General features: G+C 47.7%; 1 pseudogene; it reads left to right on the top strand.

Moving 5' to 3' along the window:
- Window positions 1-4,498: 4,498 nt before the first annotated feature.
- LOC102914168 (ATP synthase F(0) complex subunit C2, mitochondrial pseudogene) lies at window positions 4,499-5,143 on the top strand (annotated as a pseudogene).
- The last annotated feature ends 6,092 nt before the right edge of the window (window positions 5,144-11,235 follow it).

Genomic DNA, 11,235 nt, shown 5'->3' on the forward strand with positions numbered 1-11,235 from the left:
TTGTAACTTCGGCTCCAAGTGATCTAGCTCCCCCTTCTGACTGCTGAGGGCACTGCACTCACATTCACAGACACAGGTAGGTGGTTGTGGCACACTTTAATCTCAGCACTTGGGAGGCAGAGGCTGGTGGATCTCTGTAGACAGAAGTTTCTCTCCTGTCTGCCTGTTCCCAAATACCCAGAAGCCACTTCCCAAATAATTGACTCAGAGGCTTAATAATTTATAAATGCTCAGCTGGTAGTTCAGGCTTATTACTAACCAGCTCTTATGCTTAAATTAACCCATAATTCTTATCTATGTTTAGCCACATGGCTTGGTACCTTTTCTCAGTGCAGCATTCTCATCTTGCTTTTTTGGCTGGTGACTCCTTTCTCTGCTCTTCTTCTTTCCAGAATTCTCCTAGTCTGGTCACCCCGCCTAAGTCTGGTCACCCCGCCTATACTTCCTACTGGCTACTGGCCAATCAGTGTTTTATTAAACCAATTTGAGTGACAAATCTTTACAATGTACAAGAGCATTATCCCACAGCAGATCTCTGTGAGTTGGAGGCCAGCCTGGTCTACAGAGTGAGTTCCAGGACAGCCAGGACTATGAAGAGAAACCCTGTCTTGAAAAACCACACACACACACACACACACACCAAAACAAAACACCAAAGACATGCATAAACAGATTATCAAAATAAGATGGCTCAGCAGTTAAAAGCTAGACTCACAACCAAACATATTAAATAAAGATAAAGGCCAGGTGTGGTGGCACATGCTTTTGATCCCAGCATTCAGGAGGCAGAGGCAGGTGGATCACTGTGAGTTTCTGGCAAACCTGGTATTCACTGTGAGTTCCAGGCCAGCCAGGGCTATACAAAGAAACCTTGTATCAAAAAATAAGGAAATATTTTTAAGAAGTGCAGCACTGGCACCTGGAGCTTTAGGTTTTCAAGACAAGGTTTCTCTGTGTAGCCCTGGCTGGCCTGGAACTCACTCTGGCCTGGGACCCAGAGATCCTCCTGCCTCTGCCTCCCAAGTGCTAGGATTAAAGGCATGAGCCGCCACCACCACCACCACCACCACCACCACCACCGGGCTAGCTATAAACTTTTAAAAACCTAAATAGTTTGGGGGGTCACAGCTGATGGAGAGAAATTTTCTGGAACAAGAGCACAAGAGCAAAGCCCAGGGTCCCAGCCCGGCCCACCGAGCAGGAAAAAGAAAGAACTCAAAGGCAGTTCTTCAGGGCTTGGACGTAACCCTGATGAGTGAACCTGAGAGAGTGGTGGTCTGAGTACAAATGTCCCTCAGAGGCTCCTGGGTTGGAACATCTGGTGCCCAGTTGGTGGTGCTGTTTGAGGAGGTTTAGGAACTGTGGCCTTGACAGAGGAGGTATGTCATCGCTTGGGGTGGGGTATGAGAGACCGAAGACCCCTGGTGTGTTAGTATTTCGGTTACTCTCTCTGGTTCCTGTTTGTGTCTCGAGGTGGGAGCTCTCCCGTTCCTGTGCTTGCCTGCTGTCAGACCTTCCCACCAGGAAAGACTCCTGTCCCTTGGGACCATCAGCCAAACAAACCGCTCCTCCCGTGGGTCCCTTAGTCATGGTGTTTTATTACAGCAAGAGAAAAGACACTGAGACAGAGACCAGCCTGGAATGCACGAGACCTGTCTCAGATGAGGAGCGAAAGGGGCACAGAGAGGAGAGAGCGACTCTTCTAACAGAAGACCCCAAGTGCCTAAGCAAATGAAGGGCTCTGTTACACCCACTGAATGGAAGGCTCAGCGCTGTGAGGATGTCAGTCTTCCCTATTCTCCTGCTGATTCAAAGCAATGCTGCTCAAAAGTCCCCTTTCCCGGCCTTTCTGTAGAAACACAGGAGCCTGGTAGGATTTCTACGGACCACAGGGGAGCAGAAGAGGATCTTGAGGAGGAGGAAGGACCATACTGAGGATGTAAAGTACACGCATCAGGGAGGAATACAGAGCCACAGCCATTAACGCTGTGCGCATTTTTGCAGGGATAATCACAACCATGGGGCAGAGACTAGAGAGTCCAGAAACAAGCCACACATGCGACCTGCTAATCCATCACCAGAATCCCATTAAAATACAGATGAGGAGCCGGGCGATAGTGGCACACACCTTTAATCCCAGCACTTGGGGAAACAGTGGCAGGCGGATCTCTGTGGGTTTGAGGCCAGCCTGGGCTACAGAGTGAGTTCTAGGACAGCCATGGCTACACAGAGAAACCCTGTCTCAATAAAGAAAACAAAACAATCAAACAAGCATACAGTTGTGGCTCTCTGTCTCTCTGTCTTTGTCTCTGTCTCTTTCCCTTCCTCCTTCAAACAACTAAAAACAAGCCCAGCATGATGGAGAGACGGCTCAGTGTATAGGAGTCCTTGCTGCTCTTGCAGACGAATTACATTCTCAGGACCCACATCAGAACCTGAGCTCATTTTTCAGCACCCACATCTGGCTTTGGCTCTGTTCTCTCTCTCTCTCTCTCTCTCTCTCTCTCTCTCTCTCTCTCTCTCTCTCTCTCTCTCTCTCAGAAAGAGGGAGGGGACTGAAGGGGCAGGCTCCTCAGGGCAGCCAGGGCTCCCTGGTATCCCCGGTATCTTGTTATCTTCTTCTAGCACAGTGAGATAAGACTTCGGGTTTCTAGGACCCACAAAGCCCTGTGATGAAGGACAGTGTCCAGGAGGCTCCAGAAGTGGCTTCTGGTTACCCAGGCAGGGATCCCAGAGATGTAAAGGACCAGAGTTTGGTCTAGAAGAGAGGTGGTGGGGTGGGGAGGTGGAGGGATGGCTCAGTGGTTAAGAGCATCTGAGATAGGTTCCCAGCATCTACACTAGGTGGCTCACACCCACCTGTAACTCCAGCTCCAGGGAATCTGGCTGTGCAGGTTTGAAGAGATGGACTGGGTCTGGTGAGATGGTTCAGCGGTAAAGGCATTTACTGCCAAGCCTGACAATCCTCCACACACACAACTCTCGTGCCTGTGTCCATGCTTCTGTGTGTGTGTGTGTGTGTGTGTGTGTGTGTGTGTGTGTGTGTTGAATCCCCCGAAGCTGGTTTTATCAGTGACCCCTGAGCGAGCCTGAACACACATACACACGCACACATACACACAAATAAAGATGTTTCAAAAAACACCCTATTTTATATGTCCTATAGGAAAGTAGAGCACTACTAGATAGAGTTCATACTGTTTTATTTTTCCGCAACCTTTCCCAACCAGGATTTACTTTACTGAACACACTAAACTGCCACATAGCGGTGAAAAAGAGGAACTGCAGGCTCTTTTTAAAGACTGATCGTAATATTTGATCGTAATATTTGATGTACGGAAAGAATAAATGCAGTATCAAATAAACACTCGGAGACAGGTGCGGTAGCACACCCCTTTAATCCCAGGTGTGGTAGCACACCCCTTTAATGCCAGCGCTCGGGAAGCAGAGCGGGGAGATCTCTGTGGATTCGAGGCCAGCCTGGGCTACACAGCGAGTCCTAGACCAACCAGTGTGTGTGACCTTGCCGCAAAACAAACAACAGTAACACACATAATAATAATAATAATAATAATAATAATAATAATAATAATAATAATAAACAACATTCAGAGAGACCCAACTGAAGGACTAGAACATGACCTGTCGCTGCATCCTCTTTCCTATCTTACTATGTTTCCAAAGGTACAGCACCAGGGCCAGCAGAAGAAGCCCCTCCCTCGCTGAGAGGCTCTCCAGGGTTCCCTGTTGAAAAGAACTGAGTGACATTCCCGGTCAGTTTGCACATTATCACAGAGCAAATACTGAAAAGGAAGTTTGGAGTTAAAAGGCAAGAAATGGTTTTAAGTACCGAGTACAGAAAATCCCGGGCTTATGCAATCTGTGCAATCTTCAAGAAGGCGGAAGGAGAAAGGCAGTTTGAACCGCATCTCCAGTGTGTGGCACCCAGGCCTGACCTGAAACCATGGTAACATGATTAAGCGCTTCGTTGCCGCTCCCACGCAGGAGCTTGAGCTGCAGCGCCCCTGCAGGCTGTCCTTAGAAGCACACTCGGAAGCTGCAGGGAACGCCCTTCGGCCCATAGCTCTGCCTGCAGCACCTCTGCACAGATGTTCTCTTACACCCACGCGCCAAACGTCTCAGAAGATCTTCACTGTTGCAGTCCCTGGGGCTGACACTCACGTGGTCAAGGATTCTGGGAAATGTAGTTCCCGGCTCTCTATGAGGAAGAGTCTTCAGAATGGGAACTTCAAGTCCATAACCCTGCACTGCGTTTACAGGAGCTGGCATGGGCATTGCCCTCAAGCAAACCCAGCCTTTCCTTGTCTCTCCTGCCTCAACTCCTTTATTTTATTTTATTTTATTTTATTTTATTTTATTTTATTTTATTTTATTTTAGTGGTGGTAACATAATTTTGCTCATTTTTTTAAGGCAAGGGCTCATAGTGTAACTCAGGCTGGCTTCAAACTTAGCAATGTAAAAAGCTCTCTCCTCCTCTCTGTCTTCTCTGCCCCGGGAGCAGCTCTCCTGCCTTGGCCCCTCACCCCTGAAAATGTATGCCTGCTCCAAGTTCATCTCTACTCGCTCCCTGATCAGGAGCACCTCTCAGCTGCTGAGTCGTCCGCTGTCTGCAGTGCAGCTGAACCGACCACAGACACGGACAGATGAGGGCCCCAGCGGTTTGTCAGTCCCTCGTCCTCTGACCTCAGTCATCCCTAGCCGCAGCTTCCAAACCAGCGTCATTTCCAGGGACATCGACACAGCCGCCAAATTCAATGGGGCTGGGGCCGCCACAGTTGGGGTGGCTGGGTCGGGGGCTGGCATTGGGACTGTTTTTGGGAGCCTCATCATTGGGTATGCCAGGAACCCTTCTCTGAAGCAACAGCTCTTCTCCTACGCGATTCTGGGCTTTGCCCTCTCAGAGGCCATGGGGCTCTTCTGCCTAATGGTGGCCTTTCTCATCCTCTTCGCCATGTGAAGCAGCTGTCTCCACTTCCACCTCCCATAGCTCTTTCATGTCTCGTCTGCCCTGTGTGTTCCTTTTCCTGTACCTCCCCAGGAAGTCTGGGGAAAGTGCTTGGCTCAGGGTTTGACAGAGAGAAGACAAATAAATACTATATTAATAAGAAAAAAAAAAAAAAAGCTCTCTCCTCCTCCAAGTCCGATTGTTACATGGAACAATCCTAGTTCATCACACTGGCAAAGACAGACACCTAAGATACTGGCTTTATCTTGCTGTGCTGAGGATCAAACGCAGAGCCTTGCACTGAAATCACACTGCTTCCCGATTACTCCTCCTCTAGCTAGCGTGTGTCGTTTATATGTGTGTGTACACACGTCTGTGCTGGTGAATGTGACTATAGGGGTCAGAGGTCAACGCTCGGTATTTTCCTCCATCCCCCATGTGAATAGAGGCTGGCCCTCAAGCCCGGGAGATCCTCCTGTCTTTGCCCCTCAGTGTTGGAATAATCAGTGTGTGCCATCATGCCCGGTGATTTTTGTTTGTTTGAACTGGATCGGAGGTGTCAAACTCAGACCCCCGTGCTTCTGTGGCAAACGCCTTACTGACTGAGCTATATCAGCAACCCACCTAGGCTAATAAAAGAATGATTCCCAAACTGGCCTGGTGGTACACACCGGTGTTCCAAGTTCTCAGGGGTTTGAGTCCAGGGCCTCCTGGGCTACACAACCAAATGTTCTTTCAAAAAAAAAAGAATTCTAACTCAAAACTCTCCTCTAAAACCAGGAAAATAAACACATTGCTTGTGACAGGAAAACAAGAAAAACTGAGAAACAATTCAAGTTAATCCCAGCACTTGGGAGGCAGAGGCAGGCCATCTCAGAACTCAAGGCCAGCCTGGGCTACACAGTGAGTTCCAGCCTACATAGTAAGGCCGGTAGAACCTAGTGTGAGACTCAGAACCTCAGAAAATCTCTCTGTTCAGTTTCTATAAAGAGGCCAAAATCATTAGAGTCCTTCTTCTGACACTTTCTAAAAGCACACAAACATTTCTAATTAAATATCCACTGTTAACTACTGTTAGCCCATTAGTTTTAAGTTGTATTAAAGATACAGTATAGTAGCTAGGAGTATAGGTCAGTGGTGGGGCACTTGGCTAGCAGTCATAAGGTCCCAGGTTCCATCCCTAGTACACACACACACACACACACACACACACACACACACACACACACACACTCACAGAGACAGACATTTGTTGTTACATTAAAGATATTGTTCTAGGGGATCTAGTGCCCTCTTCTGGCTTCTATGGGCATTATACACATATGTAGGCAGAAAAAGAAAAAGAAAAAAGTCATATAGAATTATTGTGGAATATCATTTTAACTGGGCAAAGATGTGTTACATTTGTTTATGCTGTGGAATGTTACTTTAACTGTGTAAAAGTGTATTACTTTTGTTTATGCTGCATAATGATGTAAGGATATTGCTTAATTATGCAAAGATGTGTTGCATCTCTTTCACTTTGCCTGCCTAAGGCACCTGATTAGTCTGATAAAATGCTAAACGACCAATAGCTAGGCAGGAGAAAGGATAGGCGGGGTTCACAGGCAGAGAGAATAAATAAGGGAGAAATCTAGGCTGAGAGAAGAAAGACAAGAGAAAGAGGAGAGACTGAGGGACATGTCCAGGGCAAGAAGCTGGGCAGATGCCAGCCAGACAGACATGAGAAGCAGTGGAAGTAAGACGTACAGAAGGAAGAAAGGTAATAAGGCCCGAGGCAAAAGGTGGATAAAGAGAATCAGGTTAACTTAAGTGAAAAGAGATAGCCAGAAACGTGCCTAAGCTAGGCCGAGCAGTCAAAACTAGTAAGTCTCTGTGTCATGATTTGGGAGCTGGTTGGTGGCCCCAAAGAAAAAGTCTTGTACACAGAATTTCTAAGAACTTAAAATAGTAAAGATTTAAAAAAAAAAAATACTGTTATAGCCAGTGTAGTGGCGCACGCCTTTAATCCCAGCACTCAGGAGGCAGAGGCAGGTGGGCCTCTGTAAGCTTCAGGATAGCCTGGTCCATATAGATAGTTCCAGGCCAGCCAGGGTTACACAGTGAGATTCTGTCTTTAAAAACAAAACAAAACAAAAAAACAGAGGCTGGAGAGATGACTCAGAGGTTAAGAGCACTGGCTGCTCTTCCAGAGGTCCTGAGTTCAATTCCCAGCAACTACATGGTGGCTCACAACCATCTGTAATGAGATCTGGTGCCCTCTTCTGGCAAGTAGGCATACATGCAGGCAGAACACTGTATACATAATAAATAAATCTTAAAAAAAAAAAAAATCAGAGAAGCTGGGCATGGTTTCATAAATCTGTAATCCCTGAACTCCAGAGAAGGAGGCAGGAGGATCAGGAATTCAAGTCATCCTCAGCTACATTACATAACAAGTTTGAGGAGGCCAGTCTAAGATACTTGAGACCATATCTCAAAAAAAAAAAAAATAAAATAAAATAAAAAATAAAAGGTGGTGCAACACCTGTAGTCCCAGCACTCAGGAGGTAGAAGCAGGCAGATGTCTGTGAGTTCAAGGCCAGCCTGGTCTACAGGGCAAGCTCCAAACTAGTCAAGGCTACCTAGTGAGACCCTGTTTGAAAACAACAACCAAGTGGGAAGGGGTCCTTGGAGACAGCTCAGTCTGGAAAGTGCCTTTCCCACAGCCTGTCCCACAGCACGAGGACCTGCATTCAGTCTCTAGAACCCACGTAAATACCAGGCGTGGCAGCACAGCCTGTGCCCCCAGGCCTGCACTGGGGAATGGGAGACTGGGTGACTCCTTGAAGTTCCTTGGCCGGCCGGCCCAGCCCATGGGTGAGCTTCAGGCTCAGTAAGAGACACCGGCTCACACGATAAAGGTGGAGAGTGACGGCCGGAAGACACCTGACTGGGACCTTGGCTTCCACATGATGAGCACGTGAACCTGCAGACACTGGAATACACACACACACACACACACACACACACACACACTACAAGTATACACCTCACGTTACACAAAATAAAATAGAAGAGGAAAGAAGAAAGGGAAGGGAGGGAGGAATGGGGGGAAACACTGGCCTGCGGGTGCCTCATTCCCGTAAGCTCAACAGATGCTTACTGATTGCCAGGCATCTGGGAACTGCCTCTGGCTTATTGTCTAGCTGGGAAGGAAGAACCAGTTTTGCCTCCTGGGCCAATTAAGAATTACGACTAGCTTATTGTTTGGTTGGGGATCTTGTGTCCAAGTCAATGAATAGTTAATTTAATGTCCAACAAGTAGGGTTTTCTACACTGGCTGGAAAGTTAATTCCCAGGTCATCCATGCATTATGCATAGATTGCCTTGGCCTGATTCTTTGGCACCGAAGTCCATCCCAAGAAGATCAGGAAAGGCAAGGGAGTGTGAGAGACAGGAATGGAGGTCAGGGACCCTGTCTAGAGCATCTCTCTTGAACCGCAGGCATGAGGAGCCTCTGGGCCAAAGGAGGTCGGCTCTTAGTTTGGCTTTTCCAGCAGGCTGAGGACGCTCCAGTCTGTCACCCACTGCTCTGAGCTCAGAAGTAATCAATCCCTCTTGCCTCCTGCAAGACAGGGCATCTCAGGTTTTCAAGATTATACATCACTTGAGTTGGTTCAGGTATTTTGGAAAAGAGTTAAAAATTTCCTAGAAAGTTAAATATGTGTTGGCACATGACCCAGCCATCCCATCTCTAGATATTTACCTAGCATCTGTCCACACAAAGCCTGGTGCCTGACGTGTCCCTGGCAGCCTTACTGTAACAGCCCCGAACAAAAATAACCCAAGAGAACTCACAGTTGCATGGATTAACTGGCAGTGGTACATCCAAGTCATGGAGTCTACTCCCTCACAAGAGCAACTGAGCTCCTGGTATAAATAAAAGCATGGCTGAATCTCAAAATTGTGGTACTCTGTGAAAAAGTCCAACAGGCAATTCTGAGCCATTCCATAAAATCTAGGAAAAGGTGAAACTATAATGATGGCAGGCAGATGTTGTGACACGAGACTGTAAAGTATGGTAAAGACAGGAGGGTCAGGGTTCAAGGTCGTCCTCGGCTGCAGAGCAAGTCTGAGGTTTTCGGCAAAACAAACTAAAATAAATAAATACTAGCTGCAGTTTGCATTGGAGAGGACTAAGAAACTTAGCCCAAGGAAAAGCCTACCTATGCTCTAATAACCCCTAAGGGCTCCTCTACAGATTCCTCGATTGCTGGACACTGAAACTAATGCTCTTTTGGTGTACGGGAATCATGTCCCCAGAAAGTCACAGGCAAGATCCTGAAGATGCATGGCCCTCAGTGGCCAGGAGTTGGCACTCACTTTACCCTCCACAGCACACTTCCATGAAATTTAAGAGCTAAAGGAGATAGTGTTCTTCAAGGGGGCTGATGGGATGGGAAAGAATAGGTCTATGAGTAATCAGACCCGGGATTCTGGGCCGTGTTCATCCAGGAAAGCCTGCCCCAGCAGCTTGTACTCCTTCCCTGGGGGCCAGGGGGTGGGATGTGTGTGTGTGTGTGTGTGTGTGTGTGAGGTGGGGAGGGCGATGGTCCTTCAGGCAGAATGCCGATTTGTTGGTATTTAAGTAACTGGAGGATTAAATGGGCCACAGGCTCCCCCCTCCCTAGAGCCCCCCCCCAAGGGTTATTAAATTCATGATCACATCTGGGTACTGCAAACCCCTCCCTCTGCAGCCCAGCAGCATTGCAAAGCCACAGAGAGGGAGAGAGATTGGGGTCAGAGTGGGAAGGCTACACTGGCATCAGTCTGCAGATCAGATTCCTGGGAATTAAGCCCAGGACCCAGTTTCGGGGTTGCCATTGGCTGACCTTGAACATGTCACTTCAGCTCAGGATGTTGGTTTTCTGTGCTCCCAAATCAGGACATTTCCTGCTCTGGTTATGACATAGGCAAGATAAAAGAGATAAAAAAAAAAATAAAAAATAAAAACCACTGAAGAGGGGCTAGGGATGGAGTTGCCTAGCTTCAGAGAGTCTTGAAACTGAGCAAAGTGAATAGCACTCAGGGTGGAGGAGACAAGAGCATCAAAAGTTTAAGGTCATCCTTAGCTATATAGTACGTTTGAGACTACCTTGATTTACATAAGACCCTATTTTTAAAAAAAAAAAGTATAGTAAGGAAATAAGATAAAGAAAAAATAAAAGGATGCATTGAAACAAATGTACCACCCGGTAGAGTTGGCATAGCAACAAGCTAGGTGTGACCTGTGGGCTGAGGGAAAATGACCTTGAGGCAGACAGGCCCCAGCCTTCCATGGTCAAGCAGTCCATGCAGGTCTGACCAAAGTAGGGAAGAATAATCTCAATAAAACTCTTGGTAGGGGGAGAAGTGGGGAGCTCTTCCGCCCAATACCATAGAAGAGGCCCTCAGAACAGAGAGACACTGATACAAAGAGCCAGCCCAGGAGCTGGGCAGACAAGTCAGTCAGTGAGGTGGTGCTGTACAAGCAGAAGGATTCGAGTTCGAATCCTGCCTTCATTTGAAGAGCCAGGTGTACGGGGCACATTGTTACCTACGGCTGCAACATGGGGACAGGTAGATCCCTGATGCTCACTGGCCAGCCAGCCAGTCTAGCCAAATTGATAAGCTCCAGGCCCAGTGAGATACCCAGTCTCCAAAAACAAGAGGCAGAGCAGCTGAGATAGCCAATGAAGACCTCTGACTTCCATATGCACCTGCCTGTACGTGTGCACATTCTCCAAGATCACACACACACACACACACACACACACACACACACACACACACTCCAACAAAACCAGCCCAACAGTGTCAGATGGTCTGCAAGGGCTCGTGTTTTTTTTTATTCCACCATACCCTAATGCTGTAGACAAAATAGTTTTTCCCTTGCTACAGATGAGTAAACTGAGGCCGGGGAGAGGGGAGGGACTGAGCAATTTATCCCAGCAATTGCTGGACTGGAACTCAAGCAGTATACCCTGCAGGTACTTCTTCTGTTTGGCTTCTGTTCTCTTTTCTCATTGGGACGTTGTCTTCTTAGGTTCTGGATGCCATCTGTGTTCTCTCGACTCAAGTCCATCTGCCAGGCTCCAATGTGTTGCCCGAGCTTCAGATCCGTGGGTCCAACAGCACCCCAACCCAACCCAAGCTTCATGTATCCAAAGATGACACCTCATTTACCCTGTACCTGCTCCAACCCACACCCGCCCTCGCCCCACTTAGACACAGAACCTAGTGGCAT

Source organism: Peromyscus maniculatus, chromosome 7, assembly GCF_049852395.1.
Source record: "Peromyscus maniculatus bairdii isolate BWxNUB_F1_BW_parent chromosome 7, HU_Pman_BW_mat_3.1, whole genome shotgun sequence".
Classification (NCBI taxonomy): domain Eukaryota; kingdom Metazoa; phylum Chordata; class Mammalia; order Rodentia; family Cricetidae; genus Peromyscus; species Peromyscus maniculatus.